The sequence below is a fragment of the Gadus macrocephalus genome, chromosome 7 (assembly GCF_031168955.1).
Source record: "Gadus macrocephalus chromosome 7, ASM3116895v1".
NCBI classification, from domain to species: domain Eukaryota; kingdom Metazoa; phylum Chordata; class Actinopteri; order Gadiformes; family Gadidae; genus Gadus; species Gadus macrocephalus.
Genome location: NC_082388.1, coordinates 9503272 through 9520523, shown reverse-complemented (window position 1 = coordinate 9520523; position 17252 = coordinate 9503272). Strand labels below are relative to the sequence as shown.

At 43.2% G+C, this 17252-nt stretch overlaps 1 long non-coding RNA gene across 1 annotated transcript; it reads left to right on the top strand.

The window, feature by feature from the left end:
* The first annotated feature begins 8611 nt into the window (after window positions 1-8611).
* LOC132461363 (uncharacterized) lies at window positions 8612-10232 on the top strand. Its single transcript, XR_009526606.1, has 2 exons — window positions 8612-8645; window positions 8795-10232. It is a non-coding gene; the product is annotated as an uncharacterized LOC132461363 (long non-coding RNA).
* The last annotated feature ends 7020 nt before the right edge of the window (window positions 10233-17252 follow it).

Below are 17252 nucleotides of genomic sequence, written 5' to 3'. Positions count from 1 at the left end.
ATGGCCAGCGTGTTCAAACAGAACAGGACTCTGTGTGAACACTAAATGAGGTTTGTTTGAAAGCAATTTCGGAAAATGTGTTTTTTTGTCGCAAACAAAATGAACACGACGGTAGAATAAGATTTAAATTGCTAGAACACAAGGCATTTTTCTGTGGTCACCCAATTATGCTTAGTGGATGAATTTGGTTTCCAATAAAGAATCAGAAATGCCAGAAATCAATCTCCTCAATTGACTTCTTCACGATTGCGATCACAAATAGTAAAGCTTTTGGGGAGTAAGCCATGATCAATTTGGAATAATACATATTTTTACATTTTAAGTTTCATGCATAATAGGGAATCTACACACTTGAAATACTAAATACATGAATACCAACCGCCGATAAATCAATACATAACCAGTCAGTGAGACGGACGTGTTGCACACAACCCAGCTGTAGCTCACAGTGTGATGTAAGTTGTTGGTGTGCTTCAAAATAACTACTGGTTTATTTATATTCCGGATGGCACATATAACATGGCACATATAAAGATAGACATGTTGTACACACACACACACACACACATGTTGTACACACACACACACACACACACACACACACACACACACACACACACACACACACACACACACACACACACACACACACACACACACACATGCGTGTGTGCATGCGTGCGCATCTAGCATCCATGATTTATCTATGTGTGTGTGTGTTTGCATTCTCACATGTTAATTGGAGTAGAGGGGTCTTGCACACTTAATGGATGGAGCCAATGAGAATAAGAAGAAAAGCAATGTTCCCCATTTGAATGGGAGAATTTCTGGGCAGAAAACAGCTTGCTTACTCAGTCCAATCAATAAGCAGGTGGCTCTCAGACCAGAAAATAGTTCTCTCCTAAGGAAAAGTTTAATAAACTCGGCCAAAGGCAGACCTTTTCCTCTAAGCCAATGTCTAGAAGGCAATTAGAAGCTGCCCATACAGCTAGGAATACATTTTCACATTATTATCATACATTGGGTGTATTTTCTTCCCCCCAATAGCTTCACCACTTCAATCAATATAAAGAACAGTGTTTCCCTATGCAAATCGTAAAACGTCAACAATGACACAAAACTTCAATATTGTTCAACATTCTTCTTGCTCAAGACACTTTAAATCAGTCTTAACACATTGAAAACAAAATGGTGACTGTTTCCTGGACCTTATTCAAATGGAGGTCCCGCTCTCAAGCAGAATGATGTGGACTTATAGTTGTAGACAGGATACTATTGCAATGTGTGTGTGTGTGTGTGTGTGTGTGTGTGTGTGTGTGTGTGTGTGTGTGTGTGTGTGTGTGTGTGTGTGTGTGTGTGTGTGTGTGTGTGTGTGTGTGGTGTGTGTGTTTGTCTGAGTTTGTGTGTATGTGCGTGTATGCATGCATGCATGCATTTGTGTGTGTTTGTTGGAATCATTGTTATTCTAATCTATTCTTGCAGGCTTGAAACAGAAAGACATTGCCTGCTCAGAGCCAATGTCCCACACTCCTTCAAACTGATCCGGGAAACACTCTCACTTCCTTCCACCTAAATCTGTGTGTGTGTGTGTGTGTGTGTGTGTGTGTGTGTGTGTGTGTGTGTGTGTGTGTGTGTGTGTGTGTGTGTGTGTGTGTGTGTGTGTGTGTGTGTGTGGGGGGGGGGGGGGGGGGGGGGGAGGGGGGGGGGCTTTTTAAGGATAGTCAGTAGGTAGGTAGCTGGATATAGAAAAATAGATGTTAGGATGTTTAGCTAGCTTGATATAGATAGATATATAGATAGAAAGTGTGCTAGATAATAAATAGATGGATGACATAAAGTTAGAAACATTGATGGATAAAAAGATCATACATAATAAATAAGTAGAAAGCTATACAGATATTAGATAAATAGATAATAGATAAATAATAAATAGATCGATAGCTTAAAAGATATATAATAGATATAAAGCTTGATAGATACATAATAGTTAGAAAGGACAGAAACCATATAATAGGTAGTTAATAAATAGATAGAAGGCTTGATAGAAAATAGATAATAAATAAATTCAAAGCTTAATATATACATTATAGATAGGCCTAACGCATGGAAAGCTTGATAGATAGATATATAACAGATAAAGCGATTGACCGATGGGTGGATACAACTGGGCTTAAAGGATCCAGACGAGAGATGGTGGCAGGGGGTTGATGAATGAAGGGCGGCCTGTCGGCTGCCCCCTCCTCCTCCACCTCCTCCTCCGCCTCCTCCTCCGCCTCCGTCTCCGTCTCCTTCTTTATCTCATGGCGTGTCTCTCTACATCGTTGCTCACATGACATGACAGCGCTCCTGTCAGCCAGACCTCACCTGCGCCGGGCCCAGGTGGGCCGTCTCTTCAGCCAGAGCTGGGGGGGGAGGGAGAAGATGTCATCTGACGCGCGTTGCACCGTGAGCCCCCGGGAAACCCATCGTGCACATTGACGTGCATATCATGCGCGTCAATGTGTGGTGGTGGTGGTGGTAAAAATATATGACCAAAGACTCGAGCTATTAGGTGAATTTGGTTGTGCTGCACACTAACATTATCCCTAATTTTTCCAACAATGTTCTAACCCTGAGAAATCTGTAGTTTCATTCAAGGTAATGGTCCATCACATTTGGCGAGGTCACATGTCAATAGCGCCACATCCATTTACCCCCCCGCCTCTCCCCCCCCCCCCCCCCCCCCCCCACACTGTCGTAAACAGCAATCCGGCGGAGACCTGATTTATGGATATGATATTTCAATATCCATCTAGCTTGCTACGATGTGCAGCTATGACACCTGGCTCATGCCAGCCATCAGGCTAATGCAGTGTTTCCCACACACACTTCACTTGGCGCGCCGCCCAGGTATATTAACGTCTGCCAAACAACGTTTGACGGTCCATTTCAGCATTTTACATTTTGTCCCACAGAGAGAACGACGCCATTCGCAATCGATAGTGTTTCCCGCACACTTACCTTTTCTTACCATTTAAAATGGGTATAAAACGTGTTTCATTGTAGAGCTGCTCATTGATTTTCTCCCGCTCTCTCACCAGCACATTGACGAGGGGCCGTGAGTAGCACCCTCGTCTCGGCGCAAACGCAAAACACGACCACGGGAGGAAGATGATGGTTTTTCCCCACAGAGAGGACGCCCGTGGAACTCCTGAAAATAATCAATCCAGAGTTGACAAAAGAGTCATATGGAGGCCGCAAATACCACTTATAATGACTGATGAGAGATTTAGACGGTCAAACACACTAATCAAGGATTACACAAGTTCTCGTGTAAGAGAAATTGACCCTAACCCTAACTCTAACCCTTTTACAGTTTATATCAGTCCAACCTGTATTATATGCAGTCTGTATTAAGTCAGTTAATCTGTATTATATACAGTATATTTTAAGTCAATTTACCTGTGTTATACACAGTCATTGTTAAGTCAGTTCACCTGTATTATATAAAGTCTGTGTGGTAGACGACTCATCTAATTTAGCAAGTTAGCAAGGTAACGTAAATTACGGCTATTTCATTAGATTGAAATGACATAATGAAATAAATGTGTCAGAATGTATCGTCAATTAAACTGTAAAGCATTCCGAACTTGTTCTTTAACATGGTTTCTGTGTGAGTCACATCAGGTACATTTTTACCACCAAGTTCGGTGAAGAAAACGACGATGTTCCCAAGCTCCTTTGCGACATCATCAAACTATGTCCCTTGTCATTGTTTTGATTGAGAGATCCTGGCGGCAGAAATTACATATTTTATCTTTAAGAAACTATATCGATATACTTTATATGACTCATGTTGTCATTTTTGGTCATTCATGGAAAATCTCTGTCTGAACATGTCCGACTTATTTTCAATAGGTCAATTCAAATAGTGTTCCATATCATTCAGTTGAAGGACCTATGGAAGACTAAGATGACAGACATCGGTGATGAACTTTTCATTAATCACATCCACTGTATCAAAAGGGCTTCTGATGGTATCGTATTTGTCTGCACTGTCCGGTTATTGCTATAGATTTTTTTTGCAGCAGAGAATAGCATATGCCACATATCATGGTATAGCGTAGCATTGATATTATCATTCTATACTGGATGATACCCTACTATACCACGCCTCATATAGTACGATACACTTTAAATAACCTGCTCCTCTCTTCTCAGCCATATTGATACAGTGATGATATAAATTGTTCTACTATCCAGAATCAGGACAAAATGGTCATATGATACGTGCATATGTACTTCACAACAGCATACACTTGAGTTCACGTGCTGTCCTCTCCACAACTCAATCCCTTTCACACCTTAACACGTCTCTTGATCCCTAGATGGCATCCTCCATTACCCTGGACTGTGGTGCGAGGCACATCCCCTGCCTCCTCAGACAAGGTCACCCCGAGGTCGTTGTCACAGAGAGGCTGGGTTCAGAGCAACTGACCGGCGAGATAAAAGTGACCTGCGGTGTGCCAGGGAGAGCGTGGGTCAGGCCAAACCCCAGACACAGCCACCGAGCCAACCTCTTCAGAACGGATATTTGTTCATATGTGTGTGTGTGTGTGTGTGTGTGTGTGTGTGTGTGTGTGTGTGTGTGTGTGTGTGTGTGTGTGTGTGTGTGTGTGTGTGTGTGTGTGTGTGTGTGTGTGTGTGTGTGTGTGTGTGTGTGTGTGTGTGTGTGTGTGTGTGATAAAATTTCTACCTTAGACGATGTCTGTTAGCACTAATTAGCAAATGCAGAATCAACCAACCGACAGTAGGGGGTGGTGATATTCAACACTAACCAACTTTTCTCCATGAAGGGGAATACACTTCTGTAAAGACAAACAGAAACACTGATCAGTATAGGGGGATAGTTGGGCAGAACCAATCGTGTTTACAAGGAACACAGGAAGGTATCTGCTGTGAGCACACACCATCTCAACATTTCTGGAACGTTCCAGTTGGTAGCAAAAAAAAGTGAAAAAGTAACTGAAGAACAACGTTACATCTTACCTTGAAGACTGGGTTAGTTACAGTATAACACAGATATGGCCAGACATAATCCTGCCTGTGGTGGTTTCAAAGGTGATGCAAATGTAATTATTTTGATACAATTCACTCATGTATAAGGCAATGTTGGTGGAAAGTTGTTGCATTTTAAACATGTTAAACTTAACTACCCCCAGAAATGTCCTGATGATGAGATCGATAACAACTTCTAAAAATGTTGTAAGGATGAGTTAAATAACTACCCTCAGTAATGTCCTGAGAGTTAAAAAATAATAACTACTAGCAGAAACGTACTGAGGATGAGATCGATAACTACCAGCAGAAATGGGACTGTTAATATCATAATACCATTCCTTTATTATAGGCAGTAGACCTTGTGTATCAAACCTCATGATTCATATTGTAACACTGTGATGATCAGCCCCGTTTGGGGAGGCAGCTCTTTGCCTCGCTAGCTATCACAATTCCAAATCAAAACTAGACTTACTAGACGTAGACTATACATTTTGATTCGCTGTCGCTCACTGACAACAAGGTAGTTGAAAGAATATCCCTTTCAGGTTCCAGGTAAAACACAGTTTAGTTTGTCGTGGCCTACGGCTCAATGAGGAACAGCACACTCTGTGGTGATACAACCTGTCGCTGTGGTTCCAACTCAACAGCCTCCAAAGTCTGTGTGTTCAATACAACCCCGCATCTGGAGTCCCCCTGAACACCCCTGCACCCTACAAGCAAACAATGAAATAGGTTAAGCCCCAAAATATAAGTGAGTTATTTATGCCAGTGGGGATGAGGGAGGTCCAAGGCCTCTACATTACAGTTGACATTTTAGGGGATTTTGCTTCTACCAAAGCGATTTACAACCATTCATTCACACACCGACGTCGGAGTCACCCACGCAGGTCGGCAGCCAGCTCGTCGAGAGCAGTCAGGTGGAGGTGTCTTGCTCAGGGGCGCCTAGACACTCAGCTGGGAGGAGCCGGGGATCGAACTGGCAACCAACTGGTTACCAGTCAACCTGCTCTATCTTCTGAGCTGCTGTCACACTAGTTGCCCCTTTGGTACTAGTGCAGTTCTTCCCAACCTTTTGGGGGCAAAGCCAACAAACGGATTGAAAAGGGTTAAACATTTATAAGAATTAATCCCAAATAACCAACATAAGAATGTAACCTGAAGCCTGTATAATATATATATATATATATATATATATATATATATATATATATATATATATATATATATATATAGCCTGTAGCGCTGTATAATAAGTGGTGTGTGTGTATTGAATGGATGAGTTGAACGTTTGCTTTTGTCTGATAAAATCCTCCCAGACAAAACCGCTACTTGTGAGAGAGGTCAACTGGCTGATCTGGTCCATTTTATAAAGCCTACAGCAAAACATGCACAGGTGCAGCACATCAGCTTGATGACCCTGTCAGCGCTGCCCACTGGCTCCCTGCAAACACAGAGGCACTGGTTTCAGACATAGAGAGGGCCTCACACATACACACTTGATGTTGTGGGGAATGATGATGAAACAACGTCACGTCAATTATTGTTAGGATCATGTTATTAGACGTCTCCCGGACAGACAGCCTATACAAATCAGGCTGTCAATCAGAAGACAGACAATACGTGGAATAATGATTCAATATGGGGGCAAATCAAATACGTGCAAATGATGCTGTAAGCAGGAATTCCTTTTGATATATTCTTCTGGTGCTGGGTCCAATCCCCAATGTCCCCAGCTATACCTGCAGAGAAAGATACCTGTCCTCTTTCTGCCCCTTAACGACTTAATGTCTTCATTCAAAGTCACCTTTAATAACAGCAGCAAAATAGCAAATGGACAAAATGGTCAAAGGTCAGTGGCGGTTCTAGGGGTGGGGCCACAGGGGCCCTGCAATTCCACCCCCCCCGTCAACAACTCGGCGCAAGGCCGGTACGGTCCCTGAATGAAGCATGTGGCCCCTTAATGGCCCCTGTTTCAGAAATATCCTAGAACCGCCACTGTCAAAGGTAGAATAATATCTTCCCCAAGAAGCTACAAGATTCTTAGCGTCTCTGAAATAAAAGATAACAGCTGGGGTGAGAATGACCACGGTTGGGAGGTGATGCAGATGTCTGAAGACCGAAAGAGCCTTAGATCATGTACATCAACGTTATCCGAAGCTCATTTGTTCCACAGAGACATTAAATGGTATCAAATTAAGCCTGCAGCTCCCTGTAACCATTTGGATAGAAGTCAATAACCAGAGTCGTCAATGAATAAATTCCTCCTCAGAAACAGAAATGTTTACCTTGCTCTCTCCTAAAACTCCTGGGCTGCTATTGGCATTCACGCCGACAGCCCTCCCTTAACGAAGTTATCATGGCCATCATACATATTGACGTTCTCTCACAACCTCCATCACCTTCGGCAAGGTAGTCACTGCGGCGGCTGTGAAAATAGACAACAAATATGGATTTTCCTTCAAAGATATTCCCCAGCCTGCAGTTAAAACCAATGATTTAAAGATTACATACTTCAGTGATTGCCATTATTTCTTTTTTTATCTATTCTCTTCTTCCAGAGGTAGTTTAAGGGTGGTTTTGTTAAGACTGCTTCTATAAATATACGGAACAAATATCATGTTATTCCGATACTTTCTTTCAAAACGTTCTTTATTTTTTCACATAATGTCATAGTTTATAATTCTGTTGCGTTTAAGTGTGTATTCATGTGTTTGCCATTGCAGAAATCATTGATGGATTTTCTGGCAATATAATTATGGTTTTGGTTGATTGTGCGGTTTTAAGTGTATGTTGGCAACACTGGCTCATTAGGAGCCGAGGACGCCGCGAGCGCGTCGTACGGTCGTATCCAGAGCTATAGAGAGAGAGTTGCGACACTTCCATTGGACTCCGTTGTAGCGCCTACTTCCGGGGGAATGGAGCCTCGAATAGTTCCAAACAACCATTTTACGGCGTAGGTGACCGTTCATTTCCATTGCTGGCCGCCGAGTAACTTCTGAGGTAAATTGATTAAATAGCTACCTCTTTTGAATTGTCAACTGTCTATATTGTATCAGAGGCCCTTTATGATGCATATACTGATCTTTATTTGTAAATGCACAGCGTAATTATATATATATTTATCTTGGTAGACGACCGATTGCTGGCTAGTTTGTTAGCTCGACTTCACCACCTGTGAAGGTATCTCCGGGGGTACATTGATTAAATAGCTACCTCTTTTGAATTGTCAACTGTCTATATTGTATCAGGACCTTTTATGATGCATATACTGATATTTATTTGTATATGCACAGCGTAATTATATATATTTATATCTTGGTAGACGACCAATTGCCTGCTAGTTTGTTAGCTCGACTGCACAATGTGATGGTATCTACACCAACAATTACAAAGTTCAGTACTAGTGAATCTAACTTTTATTTAGTTAGTTATTTATGTTGGATTACTAGGATAATTTAGGTTGATTTAAGGACGGGTTTTATGATGCGATAGCTAGTAGAAATAACTTTGTTTAATTATATCCTGGAAAGGGTGATGTTCAGCACATGAAGCCCTACAGATGCCGCCGATTCAATGCTGATTATGATGGGCGGTGAATTTAACCTGTATGGCTTTTTCGTTTTAACTTCTTGTTGACTGAATTGTTTCTCTTTCTTAGTGCCAAATTGATTATCTTTCTTAGTGCCAAATTGATTCTTTTTTGTTTTGCAAGAGCCCTCTCTGCTCTCCTTCTCATTATTTTTTCCTTTTCTAGTTGCCTTATTAGGTCCTCCACAGTCGCCCCATCAGTCCCTGGCAGTCTGGTCCCTGGAGCAGCTGGCCCTGGCAAAGTTATTCCTTCACTGTTGACCCCTGACTGACTGGCCCTCAGCACACACATCCCTGGATCACCTGCCCCTGGATCACCTGCCCCTGAATCACCTGCCCCTGGCAATGTAACCTCTTGATTGCTCTCTCCGTCTCCTGTGATGTCCTTTTCAACGCTCTTGAAATCCACCTCAATTTCTCCCTCAATCTCTGTAATAATTACAAGGTAATGTTTCTGTTATATGTATTTTGCCTTTGCATTTGCAACGACTGTCATCTCCAATGTAATAAAATGAATTAAAGCAAAACATTTCTGTAATGTGAATTAAATCATCTGCCACAATCAGAAACCAATACAATTTATAAATGGATCTACCGGCAATTGTTAATTGGGTAGAAATGTGTCGATTATCTACATTGTGTGCAAATCCTCAGAGAATCCCTGACCTCTGGTTGTTTTTTAAACTGAATGTACAAATATGAATTATGCAATCTCATTAGGAGTGTAGTCTATCCTTGAATTACATGAAATGGGGAATATTGTTGGCTGCATGGATCATACCGAAGTTTAATTTGGTGCAATATGTGTGGTCCGTTGCACTTGGTTCCGGAGGCACCCTCACAGAAGGGGGTTTCCTCCTCTTCGGTTTAGGGCGATGGATGAAAACTGTTGGGCCTGCATCGGGCCTCAACTTCAACATCCTTTCTACTTTTGTGGCTTTGAATCGGTCATTTTCAAAGTGTACCTGTAGGTAGGCTTGTAAGATCAGTTTCCATTGCACTTCAAATATCATTGGAAAGTCATAATTCTCTACACTTAAAATTATTTTGCCCTTTGAAATGCTAGCAAGTGATCTGAACATTACGTTACATTGTTTTTGACTGTTGCTGACTGTCAATACGTTTTGACGGCTGACCATTGCCATCCATTTCTCCCTGCGCTCTTGGTCCTTGGGGAAGCCGTACATGTGATAACCCTTCTCGGACCGATTGGGGCATCCAAATGCTGCACAGCCAACCATGGTATGACCATTTATCTATAAAATGTTAGTTGTAACCAATGAACCATGACACCATTGAAGATCACAGAGCGGGTAACAACTGTTCCTCAACCACTTATGCCCCGACTTTTGAGAATAGGTTAGAGGTCAGAGTTCATGACCAAACGAGGATCCTCCCTCCTAAACCCATTTTGAATTTGCTCAGGGCTATTCTAAGTATTGTAACGGCATAAAGTATAGTATATTTGCAACGTTATATGTTAATGGTTTGCCCTAAGTATATAGTGTTCCCTGCTGTGTCCATTGTTGAATCTGTTCACACAATCGCAATCACTTGTTCTTGTCACACTAATTGTTTAATAAAAAAAAATACAATTTCATTCATCCAAGCGTAATGAGTTGTTATTCTTTAATATATTTGATACTTTGTGTGGCTTATATCTTTAAATGATCATGGTAGAACATCTTGAATACTTTGATTTCAACACAGATGTAAGGTAAAAGTTAAGGTTAGGCCAGTATGCTAACACGAACGTGAAGCTTTCCCTCCAAAACTTAAAAACGTATCTAAGTAATAGTACTTATAGATAGCTTTCAGTTGCCCCCCTACCGCTCTAAATGTAAAACTGACATGTACAAATATGCAAATAACAGTCAGACAAATACTTGTATGTGATTTTTTCATACATATTTACCATTTAATATTGAAATCTCTGCTGTCGTCCCATAGAATAACATTGAAATCGCGGCGTGTTTGGAACTATTGAGGCTTACATGAACCACGTGACAACCACGTGACCACCCTGTCGGCGAGATCATAGCGTGTCGCAACTCTCTCTCTCTATAGCTCTGGTCGTATCCAAGGAGACGGGGGGGCCCACGGACCGGACGTAGACGGATGTACGGTGCGCCGTAAGGACACGGGAGGAAGGAAGTTAGGGCAAGGTGTAGTAGATGGTAGGATTCTCCTGCTATCACAGGAGAATTAAACATCAAACTATGATGCCAAATGATTGCAAAGCTGCTGCTTTGAGAGTCTCCGCCTCCTGCTGCTCCCACAATACCAATAACAATACCAATAACAATACCAACAATACCGTAAAATAGAACAACACTTTGTTCCCCCCCAAGGGGGGCGTTGGATTGGCAGGGTCGGCGAAACAAAATACCTCCCACTAAAACACTTCTGCAACCACTCCCATTCCCACTACGGCGGCTCTAACCAGGGCCGCTACCGGCAATAACAACCCCCGGCGTCATGCCGCAGTAATATACAATACGGAGTGCCGAGCGGCGGAGACGCAGAACCGTCAAGGTCGGGGTTTTTTCCACTCGGAGGAGGCTGCGCTTCCACAAATTGGGATGCAAATTAATGCTCCGCCGGCCGATCACGCAGCGGCCCCGCGGAGGCCTGATGAAATGAGGCGGTTTGGCCGAGCGACGCCACGAGGAAATGTGCAGCGTGACCTCAGAGCGGCGGCCGCCCGCGGGCCTGAGCGCGCCGCGCCGGCTGATTACCAGTTTGTCCATCACCGAGACGCTTCCCTAACAGACTCTCCATTTGCACACTTGCACATTCATTTCCATTATTACAACCCTCCCTCCCTCCAAATCCAAACCTCCCCAAGCACACACACACACACACTTACATACACACGCCTCCACCTCCCTCCACCAATCAAACTCCTCTTGCCAGCCTCCCTACACCAATCAAACTCCTCTTGCCAGCCTCCCTCCACCAATCAAACTCCTCTTGCCAGCCTCCCTCCACCAATCAAACTCCCCTTGCCATCCTCCCTCCACCAATCAAACTCCTCTTGCCAGCCTCCCTCCACCAATCAAACTCCCCTTGCCATCCTCCCTCCACCAATCAAACTCCTCTTGCCAGCCTCCCTACACCAATCAAACTCCTCTTGCCCGCCTTCCTCCACCAATCAAACTCCTTTTGCAATAGTCTCCCTCCACCAATCAAAATCCTCTTGCCAGCCTCCCTCCACCAATCAATCTCCTCTTGCCAGTCTCCCCACACCAATCCTTCTCATTTTCTCGCATCAGTTTGTTGTGAATCTCAACTCCGCACAGCGTATAAGTGGATTGATCACGGGTTGGTAGTGAGAAGTTTGACCTTGTGAAGATGAAAAGCCTTTGGACTAAACTAAGAGAATTGCTCAGAGCTTGTTTTAGACTAGCCAACTAGCTACTTATAGGGATAAGTAGTAGAGATATATAGATGTAGCTCATTTTGTAAATTTGACTCCTCAATTTGCAATATGGTTGTCTGGTATATGTAAATAGATAGATAAATAGATAGATAGCCGCATGGATAGACACATCAATAGATGTATGGATGGGGATTGATAGAAACTGTAAAATACAGGAAAGGATTTCTATCAAAAAAAAGCCACGTTACTATTTTCACATTTATTCAGGCTTAAATTGTATTCTACTGGCGCGAGTAAAGCTTCAACAGACGATGCCAATTTGATCTTGACATTCTGTATGCATTTTTTCAGAATCGCAGTTGGGGTGCAAGCCTTCCAGGAATATTCTCGACTGACAAGCTGACACCCGAGATGCAGAATCTCACTATTCAGTGGACAGCCTCTGTCTAGCTCTCCGCAGCAACAGTCTGATAATAGAGTTCATATTCCCCCCTAAAAAAGTAATGATATAATAATACAGTCATAGCAAAAACATAAAGTCATTTGAATAAACTGTATTCTTTAGGGACTAACCGCGAAAGGGGTTGGTTGGATATCCAATAATGATGATATTAAAGGTCTTCACATTAATTTTAAGCCATTATTATTCTTTATTTGATAATACATCATTATTCTTTATTATGGCTTAGTTACTCCTAGGCATAAGCATTTCAACATGAATAATCAGTTCTAATACAATGAAAACCTAATGATTACACGCATGGCAATTTGGCTTATAGTTATAAATACATAATCATTTATTTTAATCACTGCATTATCATCATTGTGTTTGAATAATTGATAAGATGGAAAGAGGTTTTATTCCCGATAGTAAAGCTCTCCATACACACTAACATGCACACACACACTCGCACACACACACACACACACACACACACACACACACACACACACACACACACACACACACACACACACACACACACACACACACGCACACACACACACACACACACACACACACACACACACACACACACACACACACACACACACACACACACACACACACCTACACACACACCTACACACACACACACACACACACACACACACACACACACACACACACACACACACACACACACACACACACACACACACACACACACACACACACACACACACACACACACACACACACACACACCAGCCTAATGTGTCAATCACTTTGTGTCGGTTGAATACATCAAACAAATCCGGAGAGAGGTGATAAACGTGAATAATCGAGAAAAAAAAGATCCTAAAATGCTCACTTTGTTCACCGGCTGCAGCTCGACGTCGGGTGTGATCGGAGCAGCGGTGCTAACATTGGGTACTGTGGACGAGTGGGAGCCTTGTCCATCGTAATGGCCTAGGTCCTCCTTCATCCTGCACCGTGTAAACACAGACATTAGCGCTGTGTGCGTTCCCCGTATAAGGGGTAAAACACCGCAGGGGCCATCGCTCTGACGCTCGGTGAGAACGGATATCTGCGGAAAAAACGCGAAAAGAAACACACAATCACAAAAACGACGTTTATCGTACGATGTGACAGATCGCTTCAGCTTCGTCTCACCGCGGGGCGCTTCATTGAAGTCGCCGAATATAGAATTAAACACAGACACATTCTGAAGGCTGCCTGCAGGGTACGCGGGGGGGGGGGGGGGGGGGGGGGGCGACGACGACACAGCAACACATTTCATCATCCGTTTGCTTCTTCCCCCTCTTATCTAGTCCTGGAGGCATGGGCGATGCATAGGGGTGTGCTTTCATCCCAGAGATCCGGGACGTTGCTGTGTGCATGGAATCGATTTGTGTGAAACGCTGTACGTGTCTCAAAATGTGTTGGTGTCGTTTGGAGAGCGCCGCTGAGGTGTGTTTTGAGCAACGGCCAGCAGCGCGACATGCCGGCGCGACGGCCGTGCCACTATACTGTCCCCGTGACGCTTGGGAAAGCGGGGCCAGGGCGTCCTGTCTGGGGCTGTGCTGGGGCCCGTGCTGTGTGTGTCACCCCCCCCCACACACACACACTCCTCCTACGCCTCCTCTTCCAAAGCTTTGCAGATGGAGACTCTATTCTAGAGTCGAAGCACAAACATAGATAGCTAGTTATAAAAGACAGCTTGATAGATGGCGATTGTTTCAGAAAACCCTCCTGTTGCTCTTTCACACCCAAATACACATATCTTCACATTCTTGGTCTTGCAATTGACACCTTTGGTTATTTTTATAGTCCATGCTTTTTATACACTTTTTCTACAGGATTGTTAGGCACTGAATCTTTTCTAATATTCTTTTGTATAGCTCCCCAAGTAGAATTTTCTGCATCGGATTCAAGAAATCTAGAATTGTATTGAAACGCATGTATGCATATATTATGCAAACAAATAGCCATCCAGCCAACAAACCCTTCTCCTATGGCCTGGGGCCAATTTCAGGGTTGGACTGCATGTGTCAGGAAATCTATTTGTTTAGTGTTGTTGCGATTGTTTTGTTTGTGAGCTGTATTCATGTGTCCTTGTGCGTTTGCACGAGTACAAATTTGCCTTCTGACAGATGTGCAAATGTACTTTTCCTAGCCTGGAGTAGACACAACCGCCACCACTGTTACCACCCAGAGCCATAACCTTCAGAAACTTAGCAAACAAAGCGTTTATGGCCTGTGTTCAATCTACCTTCCAGAGTATTTCAGATATGTGACGTAAAACACACTTTATTTGTAGTAGCTAATGTATTTAGATTAGATTTAACTTGAATGGTGGAAATCAACCCCTCCAACCCCCCCCACCCCCACAGACACGCAATCAGGCACACATATGCACACACACACACACACACACACACACACACACAAACACACACAATCAGGCACACACAGACACACACACACACACACACACACACACACACACACACACACACACACACACACACACACACACACACACACACACACACACACACACACGCACACACATAATTCAAATCCGGCTGATGTTTGCCATGCATTAGCATAATTGAAATGCATTAATATGCTATTTGCATATATGCTTGTGCTTAACAGCAATTTGCCATTTTGGTCGCAAACATAGTGGAGCGCTTCCATGATTAGGACCCTACCAATGACATTCCTGCCTGTCATGTATCGCTATCACTCACACAGATGCAATACAGCAGTGCAACGCTTTTGTGATGACATCTCAGTGATTGCTTGGTTTGCAGATAATGCTTACTGGATTAATGCTGTACTCTGCTTGCCACTTGGTGCCAATTATAGACGTCCATCAAGGCACTGATGTTGTGACTGAAGTAGCAAGAATGGATTATTTTCCCTGGTGATAACATAATCAACCCGGTCCATATTTCTGCTTGTAATTTGTCGTAGCCTAATATGGAGTTGAGAAATGCTATTGGTTTTGATTGTACAAAAATATACTACTATTAAAAATGACCACTGTTGAGCAGATTCTTCTATCTGCAGCGACTTAGGGGTCATTCAAACAGAAAGCATGAGTGCTCAATTTGGATTTATGATGGCTCAGATCAGATGTTTTGGTTGGGCCACTTTGCTTGCAATGTGAAGGAAGCCTTTGAAGTGATTTCAGAGGAAGAGCTGGTAATCTTGCTCAGGGCTACAGGTAGGTTGTGGACAATGTAGCTTGAGCCCAGAACTGTTTGGTTTGGAGTCAAACACTCCATACAACGTACTATGTAGGTAAGTCACTGCAATCCTCTTTTAAAAGGTCCTGCCACTGGCCTTAAACTCTGATCAGGTTTAAGGTTGAAGGCTTCAACATTTGAAAGGTTCCAGAGTTCCTAACAGATGGGAGTGTGTTGAACTTGTCGGATACAGATTTAGTGAATAGTATCTTGTGTGTGTTGCGGCATCACCAAAGAGCTGCGTTTCAGTTTCTTTTCAATTCCAAGGCAAAAGAAAAACAGTCCCAATAGATATGAAGCTCAAAATGATGTGTCATGTGTCATGTGTCAATGTGTCATGGCATTCAGCCATGATTCAGCCGATACCTCAACTCACAGAAGCTTGCCTAAACCCAGACCCCTTTTTTTCCTCCAATGGCTTCGAGTCTCTCTTCAAAGGCTTGTGCATGGCACCTCCTATCTGCCTCCCTCTTGTCCTTTGTTGTTGTTATTCTTCTTCATCATCAGCCCGTTCCAACAGAGCCAGGGAACGCTGCGATGATGTAACGTTGTGAATAAAGCCGGGCCATCAAAGCGGCTGACAGAAAGCCCCCACTTTGCGCCCTGCTCTCTCCGGGTTTCAGTCAGTCAATTCACCGCCGCTTACCCTTGTCCTACACCAAGGGCCCCTTTGTTAGCACACACAATAGGCGGGAACCCCCCCCCCCCCCCCCCCCCCCCCTCCCCCATATGACTTCAGCTGGTTCATATCTCTGAAGAATGTTTTGTGAGAAACATGTTCACCAAGCCGTAGAAGAAACAGGATCCCAGCTGCCAGGGAGGAGAACACGGCTCCATGGATTGAAGCCCATCCACGCAAACCTTTTTTTATCAAGAAAATAGCACCCTTTTTTCTTCAATTTGTGCACAAACAAGTCTGATGATTGTGTTCAAATTTTTTGGCAAGCAGGTAGCTTGTTTCGTAGGGTGTGAATTATTGGTGTAACTAGAAGATGCTTTTGTTGTATTTTGTAAAGTTTTTATACAAGTCTGTAAGTGCTTTGTTTTATTTTTTCGCCCTGCTATGCTTTTTATTTCAAAAGTATTATTCAAAGGCCCAACTTTGCACTTATGCAAAGATATACTGGCTTCATAACAAAAAGCATACAAGTTTCTCATCAAGGCTATTGTGTTGTGAGTGGAAGTGGAACGTTGTTAAACAGAATGCAATGATCTATCTGGACCGCTGCCACTGTCTGCTAAATCACTGTGAAGCGATCCAACAAGACACTTAGACTGAAACCAGCCTTCTCTGGAAAACAATAGAACTACGTCACTACCATGCCATGGGTGAAGCATATCCACTGCATTTCTCAAAAAATGCATGCCTCCCTTCAGCTAGTAATGGCTATTTTGTGTGAGATATGATTAGTTGCTTCTAGTTTTCAAACGTAACTCACCATTGTTGCACTATGTGACGAGCACTGAGTGGAGGGGGAGGGGTGGGGGCGAGGCTGTCATACTTTCAGAATTCAATGGAATATTTTGATTTAGAAACATC